Source organism: Pseudopipra pipra, chromosome 14, assembly GCF_036250125.1.
Source record: "Pseudopipra pipra isolate bDixPip1 chromosome 14, bDixPip1.hap1, whole genome shotgun sequence".
Taxonomy (NCBI): domain Eukaryota; kingdom Metazoa; phylum Chordata; class Aves; order Passeriformes; family Pipridae; genus Pseudopipra; species Pseudopipra pipra.
In genome coordinates, this window is record NC_087562.1 from 15,721,272 (window position 1) to 15,734,417 (window position 13,146).

The following is a 13,146-nucleotide window of genomic DNA, read 5'->3' on the forward strand; positions in this document are numbered from 1 at the left end:
ATAGTATCAGCTCTGATAAAGATAAATAATAGTATTTACTAACCTACTATGGTAAGTCACTGGTGCTTAGGTGGTAAACACTGAGCCCATGAGACGGTGAATAGCAAGACAGTTCTTCCTGACCCAAATAGGAACTTGCTTCCTTTGGTCATATGTGAATCATAAATTTCATCTTTCAACACTTGTGAACACTCTTTACACTAGAAATATTCAGGACTCTGGATCAAAACACAGCACAGAAGTTTAGGCTATGCCTATTAGGAACAGTGTACGAAGGACCAGAGAATGGAAAAAACCCTACATTTTTTTGACTTAGCAAGTGCTTCAAGTGCATCACTACACAGTCAAACCAGAAATTACACATGCAGCTGGCCATCCATGCTCACAGATATTGTTGGCATCACTAATCTCTAGCACAGATTTGTCATGGGATGTTATTAGCATTCAAGGGCTTCTTCTGCCACCAAATTCTTCTTACAATAAATATGGTTCTATCTTTAATGTCCAGTGAGATAATAAACGATGTTGCCTTTTCTCAGACATCTGTTGTGACTCTGGCATTCAGCTCGGTGGAGGGGGAGTAGCAATTGATCACAGTATTGGATATCTAGACACAACGTGGCAACATTTTCAGTAAAAGGCTCTGAAACTCTAGCAAGAAGTCTGAGGTAGGCACAAGAAAAATGGAGAATATTTGAAGAGTCAAGATAAGGAATCAAGACATCCAAAAGAAACAAGAGATTCAGGATCAGAGACGTGCAATAGTCCCAAAATGTTAGTGCAGAAACATTCCCTTTATAATACTCATCCCAGAAAGCTCTAACAGGATCAGGCTTTTATAGTTCATGTTGTCTGTCTGTTTCTAAAATCATTGTGATTGTGGATTCATGTATTACTGTCATGGCAGTGACAGAGAACAGATCTGTTTGAAGTGCTCTTTACCAAGGCCTGTCAACATTTGAACTCGAAGAGTGATAGATTTGACAGGTTTGGGAGATACTGTTTCCTGCCACTACCCGGGAGGGCTGACACAAGAAGCAGAAATACACCAGGCCCAAAGCTCTGAAGTTTTCACCAGGTCTTGCTGCTGGCCAGGCACAGTGATGCTGCATAATTAAGAACAGGAAAATAATTAGAATAAACATTTCATGTGTAAATCAATCCCAGTGGAGGCCAGTCGTTATCTGCACAGTGGGAAAACACAGAACGAGATGGAGATACACAAGATGTCATTGTCTATGACAATGCCACAAGATTGGCATGGACAAGACAAGGAGTATGAGGTCTGTACAAGTTTTCTCTTTGTTACCAAATGCACTACTGTGAAACAAGGACGAATAGGATAAACTCTGCACAAATGGTGATATCTTAACTTTATAGAATTTAAAAAACACAGCATTGCTTATAAACAAACATGTTAAAATATTTTTCTCTCACCTTCAGTATAGAAAATCTGTTTGTCTAAAATCAGAAAAAAAAATCTTCCAGTCTGAGTTAGATTTGTTACATAAGAATTACAGCACAAAGACTTGCATCTTAAAAACATCCACAAAAGCAATGTTGTTACAAGTTACTGGTTTTTTGCAGTATTGTGTTCTCTGCAAGGATAAATTTGATCTACAAGTTGTGGGGTTCTCTAAAAGCATCTAGCCCCTCTTTTACAGCTGAAACTCAATTTGCCTTTCCTTCTTGGTACTTTGAAGACACATCACAGGCAACATGTAAAGCCTTTCACTCCAAAAGACATGGAAAGGCCCAAGTAAAGCCTGTGCCACATGTTTTTATAGCTTGTATCCCTTTCCTCAGCAGGTATAAAAACACTGAACTCATCCTTTGCATCCAGAGGGTACCTGGCTCCCTGGCCAACCCCATCTGCCAGGGATGTTGATCGTGGGGCAGCCTTTCCTGTGCTCACTGTTCTCAGCAAGTCCCTTTGCTCCAAAGCTGTCTTTGTTCTTCCTTACACAGCACAGCTGACTGGCACACTCAGTCTCCCTCCTTCACAACTTGTGCTTTCCAAGAGGTTCCTCATCTTCCCGTGTAACCTTGCTGTACTTTCAGTGTCTCTGACAGGTTATTCTCTGTCCAGGTCCTCATTCAGTCAATGTTGATCCCTTAACACGGTCTCATTTAGCTACACTGCTTTACTCAAATTTCTATAAGGTCATAGGGATTGCATTGCTCTATCCCATACATACACATGTGTATTGCCAAAGTCTCTCTCTTTATCTCCTGCAAATAGAACTAGATCTTATCTCATCCCATTAACTCCCTTTAATCTTACCACACCTCCACGGCTACTTAATCCTATTTCTCCATACTACAGTGAGAAGCAGCTGCTGCTTCACTACACACCTACTCAGAGGGGCTGCTACTCCATCTGCCAACCAGGATAACCATCAGAGATGGCCCTACCTTGCTGTAGTCCCTTCACCCAGCATTACTTCCCTTACTATGACTCTTGCTCCTCCCACACAGCACTGCAGAGCCTCCTCCCCTTGCAGGCTCTCGCTGATAAGCAGATGGAGCTTCCAGTCTAAACTGTTCTTCCATTACAGCATCATGCTGATCAACTGAGACAAGCATTAGCCCAGTGCCACAGGAAGAGAACAGAATCCATTTTTCAGAACAGTGGGTGAGAACTGATTTTTTTTTTTCACCCACCCCTTAAAGGGGTTCTGCATTTAAAGCAAAGAAAAAAATGGAAAGTGTTTATCTGGGGCACGAAAATGAGCAATGTCCTTGTAGCTAATTACACACACCCAAACCTACTTACTCAGTTTTTTTGTTTTTTAATCTATATAATAGATGTGCACCAACCTGGTTCTGCAAATGACCAGGTGCCTCGGGAGTGATGAAATTTAAGCTGAATTTCTTGTAACGCAATTTAAGATGTGCTAGAGCCATTGGAGAGGGTATTAAGAACATTTCTCAGGACTCTAGCACCTATGAAGCAGCTCAGTTGCACAGCAGGGTGCTTTGTCTTCCTTCCCCAAGCTTCTGTGAGATAAGACTAAAACATAGGTACCATTATGGCAGAAACCACCTTTGCATCAAGAAATCTAATGAACAGTATGTGTGATGTTATTCAATTCAGCTGCAGCCCACACTCAATTAATTCACCCTCTTAACACCTTCCTAACAGTTTATATTGGATAATAAAATGGCATCTGAGTTTCTTGTATCCAGGTTGGTAAGAGAAAGGGTTAGGGGACAGAAAACAAGATACCTATTCTTTTATTCTCTTCATTGAGGCTGAAGAAAGATGAGTCTCTTGGGGTAGTGGGGGAAGTTAATTAAGAAAATCCTCAGTATTTAATGTTGCTACATGTAAGTCTGTCTATACAGTTCTTAGAGAAGGTTTGATCACTAGCAGAACAAAACATGATGGATCCATATTCAACCTCAGCAAAACATGCAGAAGAATTTTGGGAATTACATCACTGCTTGATGTCAAGGGAAAGATGAGATTTCTTTCACCTCAGAGACTGACCAGAGTCTTCAATATTTTCAAAATCGTGTTACATGGTATTTTCATCCAGGTGACCACCACTTCCTAATGGAACCATGGCTGTCCTGTCCCATCACTGCTTTTGGGGGAAATGAGGCCAAGTTAGTCAGGTGACTGGAGATTATGGGGATTTATGGGTAGCATAGAAAAAATTGTAGCAGGAGGGAATCAGTGAAGAGATTATTGGTAGGGCCTAGGGAGACCTACTATAGTCAAGTATCAGACTTGACTGAGGAGAAACTAGTAAAAAGATATAAACCCAAAGATGTAAAAAAAATACATCATTATCTTTACAAAACTGTATCTTGCTGAGTAACTTATCTCAAGTGGCATTCCCAAACTGTCTGGGGAGACTGGCTGTGTTTGACAGATTTTGATTTCATAGCACTGTTCATATTTTGTGAAAGAATAAAATTACCCTTTTTTTTAATATACATCTTTGCTATATCTGTCTTCACTGATTTTTCTAAGAACTCAACAGATCAGGTGTCAATCAGATCTTCTAGCATTACCCCTCTACATGTCAGAAGATATTTTGGTTCTTCTCTTATTTTCCATAATGTATTTCTAGACTCTACACTGGGACTCCAAACCTGACAAATTTAACTATTTCAGTAAATTAGTTCATCTACAATAGATAATAATAATAGATAATAATATCTATTATAGGATGGTGAACAAATAGAGAGAATAAAGGCATGATACTATTCCTTAAGAGAGAGTTCTATACTATTTTTGGATAAAATATGACTGTAAAGAAAGAAATTGTCCTTGTAAAGATTAATTAACCTGAGTATTCTTGGGAACTTATTTCATAGCACAGCTATGGCCTGGAGGAAAGAGGCACTGAGTGAAAAAAAAACCCCAAAACCTGTAGGAAGGGGATCTCAAAGTAAATTCAGAAATATTTACATATTTTACAATGACCGTTTACTTTATATAGGAAGCAAAACAGGTATAGCCTATGAAACTTTCCTATGTTCCTTGCCAGTCTACAATATAACAATTTAGCTTCTACCTGTCCAACATTATGCAAGAGACTGTTGTAGTGCATACAGGCTATTTTAAGACTATTTTTTCATTTCTCAGTCATCTTCATAATGGAAAGTAATTTTTTATTTTTTTAAGATCTGACACTGTTTACTATATGTAAATTCACACTGTCTTTTGTCTTTTAGCTGCTGAATTTAGCACCTTTTCCTTTAAAATCTAACTTCCTTTGGTCAGTAAGGGTTATAAGGGATGCTTTCTGGTCCTCTGGACTACCCTTGAATGATTTAGGTCTGCTCTAAGGTCATTCCAGGGATTCTTCACATGCTCTATGTAGAATCCACCAGTTGGAGGATTCTACATAAACATAAGGGAATGGAGATAAATCTTTTCCCTTTGGCACACCAAGATACACCCACAGTGCATCCCTCAGCACAGGGATACTGGTTGTCTTGGTGTAAGATGGTTAGCACCATGCAGCACCCAAACTGGGCAGTGTGCTGGGCCAAATTCTTTAGAGAGGTAGCCTGAGTATTTCTGTACTGCAGCTTATACTGTGAGAACATACTCTGAGGCTCAAAAAACAGCAGGTAGAAAGGCTGGAGCACACATGTTTTTGTCAGCTGGGAGCTCCTCAAAGAATTTTATTAAGGATCATTTACATAGATACAGTTAGTGTTCACCATCTGTGTGGTGAATCTCTTTAGAAAATAATTTTCTGAATGATGTTGGTTTTGCTTAGAAATTTTTAAAGTGTATTTATAAAATTCAAAAGCACCTGTTTGCTAACAAGGTGGAAAATACTCGGGGCTGCCCAGAGCTGTTACACATGTTCTATAAGAGAAGTGAACCAGTATAAATACCCAGTAAATTAGACATCAAAAGAGGATATTCAAGAATATGCAGCAGAGTTTGTATAACTGATAGAATTTTTCCTGGACACTGCTAAAAGAGACTGCAGTTGCAATGTAGCAGATCTCAAAAACCAAAATAAAGAGAGACTCCCCAGCACAGCCAAATACAAGTTTTGGAATATCCCTAATCACATTGCAAGAGAGAATCATGGGAGCTGTAGGAGCAGAGAAAGGAAACAGAATGAATAAGGTTCCCGTTACAAATCACACCTCTGGACTCAAGCAAGGAGCACTTCTATTATTTGTCCACAAGGTGTTCTGCAGCATCCAGTGTGAAGGCAGGACACAGCTCATTTCTAGACCTTGCTGGTGTACCTTAGCAGCCTTCCCTCCTTCTCCCAAATGTCCTGCCCAGGTTGTCACTCAGGCAAGCCCGAAGGGCAACCAGGGCACGACAAAGCCTATTTCTGACAATGCTGTCAAATATTCATTTTAGACGGGCCAAGATCAACTTTCTCAGGCAGGTCTTGGGAGCTGGAGCAGCAGTAGGCTGCAGGAGTGCAGATGTGCCTCAGGGCATGCCCAGGTAGTCAGGTGCAGACAGCTGGATCCCAGCTGTGCTCGCGTGTGGAGCCACACAGCTGGAAACGAGCCAAGAGCAGTTTGGAAGCCGCATAACCACACAGAGCACAAGACTGAAGCAGGGATGGCATGAGCATGGCAGACCTGCCCATGGGCATGTGGCTAATCCAGCTGGCTGAGCACACTCATGTGCTTGCAAACAGCCAAATGGCTACGTGCCTCACTGAATCAGGGCCACAATTTGGGCTCTTTTGTTTTAAAACAACTTTTTTTTTTTTTTTTTTTTTAGAATAACTGCTTTAAGGAACCGACGGCACCCAGACACAAAGTAATAAGCACCTATGACAGGAATAATTATAATGTTGTGAAAAACTCAGAAAGAAGGAGGGGGGGGGAGCCAAAATGATTATAATCTTAGGGAAATATGCATTTACCAAGTAAATAATAGGGCTTTCTGAAAGTCCCAAATAATTAACACAAATCTAAACCCTCTGGTGTTCATTCTCAGGAGAGACATTTGAGACAGATGCACCCAAGAGAATGCAACTGATGAAAAGGAAAATATTCCAATCTCCTGGCTAAACAATGTTCTTTGTGTAGATTTTTAGTAAGTATTTTAAACAGGAAATTAAAATAAATTGGTAATTGTTGCACGATGCTCATATACCGATGTGATAAGAATGTTTTAAACATCACACCAAACTCCAGAAAATTCAAAGTTAATGTTGATGGTCTGCATTTAACAGACCTATTATCCTCATTACTATTAACAGCAATGTCTAATGGCCACACTGCAGCTCTGAAAATACTTTCAGAAGTAACATCATGAACCTGAACTCAAAGGGAATGTTCATATAGGCTAGATCATTTTATGACTTTAAAGATGAAGGGCTATACACTGCTGTGCTTTTGTTCTAGAGATCCCAAAGAAGTAAAATCAAAGAAGGTTTTCCGATATTTTTAACCTTTTTTACCCTCTTCCTTGTTCTATTAATATTTTTTAACCAGAACTGAACTCATCTTTCACAGCATTACATTTATTCATGATCTCAAGTCACAAAACTACTATGAACTCCAGCCACCTCCAAAATGAAGGGTGACAAGATGGGACTACAGTTCAGACTAGGAAGTGAAGCATATCTTATTTCATGGAAGCTACATGGGAATGCTACAACATTAACACATTTTTATCCAGCAGCTTAAATTAATGTAGTGTCAGCATTAACTACAATAAACCTTCTCTTGCAAACTTTTCTCTTGTACTTGCTCCACTATACATACAACAAACAAACTAAAACTTGCATTGTTAATTGCACAGCAGCTGCAATAAACCAGAGGATAGCTTAAAAGCAACCACACTTGATGATCTTAAATGTCTTTTCCAGCCTAAATGATTCTATGATTCCCTGGAGAAAGCATTTTGGAGCATAAGCCCCACATTTCCAGAAGCCACCTCAGAACTCCACTCCTTAACTACAAAGAATATGTAGATGATAGATATCACTATATTAAAAAACAATTGCAGCTATTTATTTATTTCCTGGAAGCCAGAACACAGCTATTTTTAAATAATAAAATCTTCAATGAAACAAAACATCCACTCGAATTTAACTTCAAATGCAAACACTGCTCTCACAGGAGTCTGTAGGGAATTTTGGCACTTGTTTCTTCAACAATAAGATCAGGCTGCCTGCCTGGATCTCCCAAGTCCCAGAAGTCTATATTATGTCATTATTATTATTTGTCAGAAGCCTGAGAAATATGCTAGGCACCTCCCCGCATAGATAAAAGGCCATAATCTTGAAAAAATATGGAAGGCTTATCCTGTTTTCACACTGCCTGTTGGACAGTTTAGGAATTAAGCAGGTGTCTCCTATCAAACTCATACATGAAGTCAAAATATCAAACCCTATCCCAGTTCCTATATTTATATTTTCTTGCAGACCTTTAGGCGTTTCTAAGTATTTTCTCTTGCAGTAGAACAAGCTTTTGTTTATGTATATACACATGCAAATAAAATGTTGAAGGCTGTGATGAGTTATCTCTATTTTTTAGGGATTTTTCTTGAATTGTTTGCCCAGAAGTTACAGGTACAACATGTGATGTGGCAGTTACTAGTGTACTGTAACTATATTATCTCAGTGAATGGCAGAGTAAATAGGTATAAAAAACATTCATAAATGTTGGTGCATCTGTTAGTACTTCCCTAACACTACAACAAAATTCAATATTTTCTTCAAAAAATTACCAACATAATTTTCAGTCTGTGAAATACAATATGTGTATAAATTGTGTATATAAACAATTTAATACATTACATGTACAGCAGCTAAATACTCTGTGCAAAGTACTGACACATCCTGAAAAAAAACACATACTGGTTTGTATCTGAAAAATACTGAATGCAAGCTTTAAATACAGAAGTATTTTAAACAAAGACACAATAAATTACTACACAGATAGGACCCATGTATAAAAGTGCTTTTAGCCTGAAAGCTTAACATGTCAGAACATTAAACACCTCAATATCCATGTGAGATAAATATCAACTTCATATTAGAAATGAGTAGAGAAACACTTTGTTCCTCCTGAGGAGCCTCAGTAGAACCTTGTGATGAAGTCCTGGCCTCAGCTCTGGAGTGTAAACTATCTCCCACTACCACCAGGATAAGGATTGGGTTTTGGGGCTTCTGGAAAAGCCAGAGAACACCCTCATCAAGTGCCAATCTCACATCAGACCTACTCAACCTCTTCCAAATGCAAAAAAAAAAAAGGTATATTGAATGACAGACTGTAAACAGCAGCTATTTTGGAATGTTACAAAGGCTGACCAGTGTTCAAGATGTTTGCTACAATGATGATTTATTCTACCAACAACTGATCCCTGCTAAAAATGTCCAAAATTTGGGAGATATGAGATATTGGCATTAGGTTTACCTCCTTAATCAGTAGTTCAAGTTCTTCTAAAACCATTTTTACTTGTTTCTTTCTGTGTTTCATTCCACGCTGTGCTGGGCATTGGTTGAACTGTAAGCTTAACAAAAAAAAAATAAATTCTGATTGGTTATACAAAAATATCTAAAGACCAAATACAAAATTTTTCAGAGTGGCCATTAAAAATCCTCATTTTTTTCTAACTTTTAAATATTGCCAGTCTATCATATGGTCCCTGTCAAGCATTATACCAAAAAGAAAGTTCAGGAAATTCATAATTTTCAATCTTTGAAATTCATTTGCATACAAAGTGTATCTTTAAGGGAAAATAACTTGGCAGTGTCAGTGGCAGACACAATAGAAACTTTATCACACTTTTTCTACACATCTAAGAACATTGCCAAATACTTCAGAATTTAACAGTACTTAACATTTATGAAATAAAGGCAGCAGTTTAAAATGCCTGGGATAGCTGGTCCCTTTGTGTTGTGATACTGCAAATATTTTCCCCTCATTTAGTGTTTGGTTTGTTTTTTTTTTTTACCTGAGAAAAAAGAAAATATGTCATTTGAACTCTGACTCCTGCAAGTTTCTCTTTCCTTACTTCACGCTGCAAGTAATGGAACATAAGATACATAATTCCCAGAAGAAATTAGTATCGTTGTTTGTTAAGCACCTATTTCTGGAACCACAAACGCTGCTTCAGTTTTCCTTCTCCAACGAAAACAGGGATTTTGTGAACAGCAAGATTGTATTGAGAACTTCAAAACACCAACAGGCTTTTTATCTCATAAAAGAAAGAAAACCCAATAGCTAAACTTTCAATTCCTGTACAAAGAGGAGTTGTCCTCAGGAAGACACATCATCTTTTACAACTAACAATGATCATATTTATACAATTTCAGTAAATGGCGTAAGATTTATAAAAGCAGATTTTCTTTTCTAAGTTTCAAATAGCATACTTGATTATTAATAGTATCATTCTTCTCATCTAAGATAATGAAAACAGACTTATATCCTTTTGGTAATATTTCACTCTATGACAAATACATCAGAAATCAGCATCTTGTACTTCCATTTTGCATTGTGAACACTACTAAGGAATTACTATTTCTTTATTTCTACCTACCATTTTGAACAAATGGGTTGGACAATACTTTATACTATGAATTACATTCTCATGTAGTATTAGATATAAAGATTTCTTTTAATTTGCATTTGACCTGTCACATCTCTTTAAACTTATGATACAAAACAATGTATGAGTTAATGTTAATGGGTAAATTCAGCTTCTGTTAAAAGACAAAAAAACCCCAATGTACTAGTTTATCTAAAAAAAAAAATAATTAAAATACAGCTATTCTAGGTTTCTCTAAGCAATATATTTTCAAAAACATTCATTCTCTTCTAACTTACACTTGAACTTTATATTTTTTAATCTTGAGGAAAAAACAATTTGCCAAATCCTACTTGCTCATAGTTCTTCTCTGATTTTAGGTCAGTATTTTTATTGAAGTTCTGTGTACTACAAAGGTAGAGCAATAAACTTTATGGGCCAAATTTGGACTAACAAAACCAGGTACAACTCTGCTAAAGTTAAATGAATTGTCCCTGTTTGTATCCGTAATAAAATTGGCTTTTTATGTTGTATTAAAAACAGAGAAAGCAAAAATCCTAACCAAGGTTTAAACTGGCAATGCCTCATACATACTTTATCTTAAAACATCTACCTTTGGTTTTTAATTGTAGTGGTGTTCTGTAAAGAAACACGACCTTACAGGGCATTTTCAGGAACAGAACAGTCTATATATTAAAAGGCAGCAAATGATTCATAACTGCTTAGCGGTCAGGCCTGTGGGGCCATGCTTCCCATGTGAAATTTTTTTCTGCATTGCAAACTCTTACATTAAATTGTGATAAATGAAGAGCGGAGGCTATTCATACAAATCAATGACTTTAGTGTATGTGTCATTAGCCTGAGAGATGCAGGCAGCGGTCACTACTATAAATCATGTGATGATCTGCTGTCTGCGACTCGATGCAAGCAAGCAGATGCATTAGGAAGGTTAAAGAATGAAATTAATCTGTGCATTTCCCTTTCTTTCTTTTTTTTTTTTCTTTTTCCTTTAGTCACCTGGTCACACGGAAAGAATTAAAATCACATGATCCAAAGTTAAACTAGCTACAGAACAGTAAATTGGCTAAGTTAGATGTCACCTTTCAACTTAAAGTTAATTAAATATTAATGGGATTAATTTATTCATCGTCACATGAAAAGTAAAATATATAGAATAGGTAAAATCCACCAGTGCTCCTCACACAGGAGTTGATATTATTAATTGCTTTTAATGCAGACCGTGGCACGAGACCACGTGCAAGAGATCAAGCACACCGCAAAATGTGCTCTGATACTTTTAAGTGCAGCATATTTCTTTCTTCACATTTTATAAATCCAGTGTTTAGTAACCCATGGCCATGCTCTTCATACCAGTACCTTGGAGTGGGTTATGAATATGAGTCAGGTTGAATGTATTACTGATGATGGAATACATTTCCAGATATCTGTGACTGGGAGTGTTAATGGTGAGAGTGTGCAAAAGGGGTCAGGGACAGTAAAAAGAGATATGGACAATATAATTTTAAAACTGGAATTAATGAATTTGGGAAGGCCATATTTGATATAAATGTTAGGCCAAAGCCTTCAGTCTTTACTCAATACTTATTCAGGCAAAACACCCACTGACTTCAGTGACAGATTTCCTGGGATGAGGACTAAATATGCCCCAGGAGTCAGATTGTCCCTTACTTTTACAGAAGCAGAAATTGGGAGGAACATGCAAGAATCCTAGCCCCTACTGCATCCCTGTAGATCCTGCAGGAGATTATACAGGTCTCCTTCCCACTGCTCCAGCACTTCCCCTTTGCACTTTAACATCACTCAGCAAGGAAGAAGTCAATATGTTGCAGAGCAGAGGCACAGAGCCACGCCCAGGACGATCCACACTCAACATCCCTCTCTGTAGGGCTCCCAAAGTCAAGCAACACAGTGGTAAGGACTCCAGGATCTGGCCTCTTATAACCAGGACAGCCTGTAATAAGGAATCCTGAAAAGGGTTTGAAGACTCTGCTTTGAGCGAGCAGTTGGCTGTGGGCGCAATCAAGTGTGAAAGCAAATTAATGACAGAAGTGGCTGCATTTCAAAGGTGCTTTAAGCAGCCCATGGGCATAAAATAGTGCAGAACACCTTTACTCTTATGAAGGGCACTATAAATCAATAAAGTATAAGTTAGCTTGGACAGTGATCAGATAAGTATTGCATGTGTTTAATTCACTTAGTTATCCTTCCGAAAAAGATAATACACTCAATGTAGACATATTTCAATTGAATTGATAGTAGATCTGGATTGAGCAAGCCTAGAGACTGAATTACTTTTATCCATCCCATCAAGAATAAGGATGAAGTTGCAAGCAAAATCAATGTCAGAAAGGTCTTACTGCCTCTTACAAAAGCATACCTACTATCACTTATATTGAAATATACTAAAATTAATAATAACTACTAAAACTAAGCATCTGTCCTACTACGGTGTAAACTTCTAGCATGTTAAGAACTAATGACGTTAATTCAGATTTCTAAATCCTTCAAAGACAGAAAAAAAAGCACAAAATCTGTTTCATATAGTAGCTCAGAGACCACAAAAATTATTAACTAAAGTTACCAAATAAAGGGGGGAAGAATTGCAGTCAGTAGATTTAAAATTACTGTGAGCTGATTCCCCCAGTAAAGCCAGTCTCCTGTGTATTGTTCCACTGTCACTTAATTACCACATTGACTTTATATGTATTTATTTATATTTGGTAGCGTTAAGCTTAGGGCACACACCAAACACATATTTTAAGTTCATTTTCCCCACCATCATTTGGTTCTCCAATTGATCACATCTGGTCATCAAGCCTTTGTTACTTTATGTCTAGAGCAGTGATTGAAATCTAGTGCAAATATCACACAGAGATTTTGGTCTGGGATAATTTAAATATTCTAAACTCTGTGTTGTTGCAGCTCAGCTTCTTCCAGCTACCTAAGCTGGGGCTGGATCACACTTTCTTTGGAGAGGTTTGCCTACATTGTAGAGTGTAGAACTTCAGTAGAAACATTTATTTCTTTCCCAATGTAAATTCACTGATTTTAGGAATTCACATAGTATTTGCTGCTCAATTTCCTGTAACATTCTGTTTCTGCCCATTCCTGAAGCAAGGAAGAGCTGTATTTTAAAA

At 37.7% G+C, this 13,146-nt stretch overlaps 1 long non-coding RNA gene across 4 annotated transcripts in view; it reads right to left on the reverse strand.

Annotated features, from left to right (window-relative positions):
- LOC135422192 (uncharacterized) overlaps positions 1-13,146 on the reverse strand; it is an 89,687-nt gene that overhangs the window by 44,695 nt on the left and 31,846 nt on the right. For 2 of the 4 annotated variants that reach the window (XR_010434361.1, XR_010434362.1), the window contains one exon: positions 8,875-8,971. This is a non-coding gene — a long non-coding RNA (uncharacterized LOC135422192). Of the gene's footprint in view, positions 1-43; positions 1,709-8,874; positions 8,972-13,146 lie in introns of those variants that run through there. The other 2 variants (XR_010434365.1, XR_010434364.1) reach the window with 1 other exon arrangement.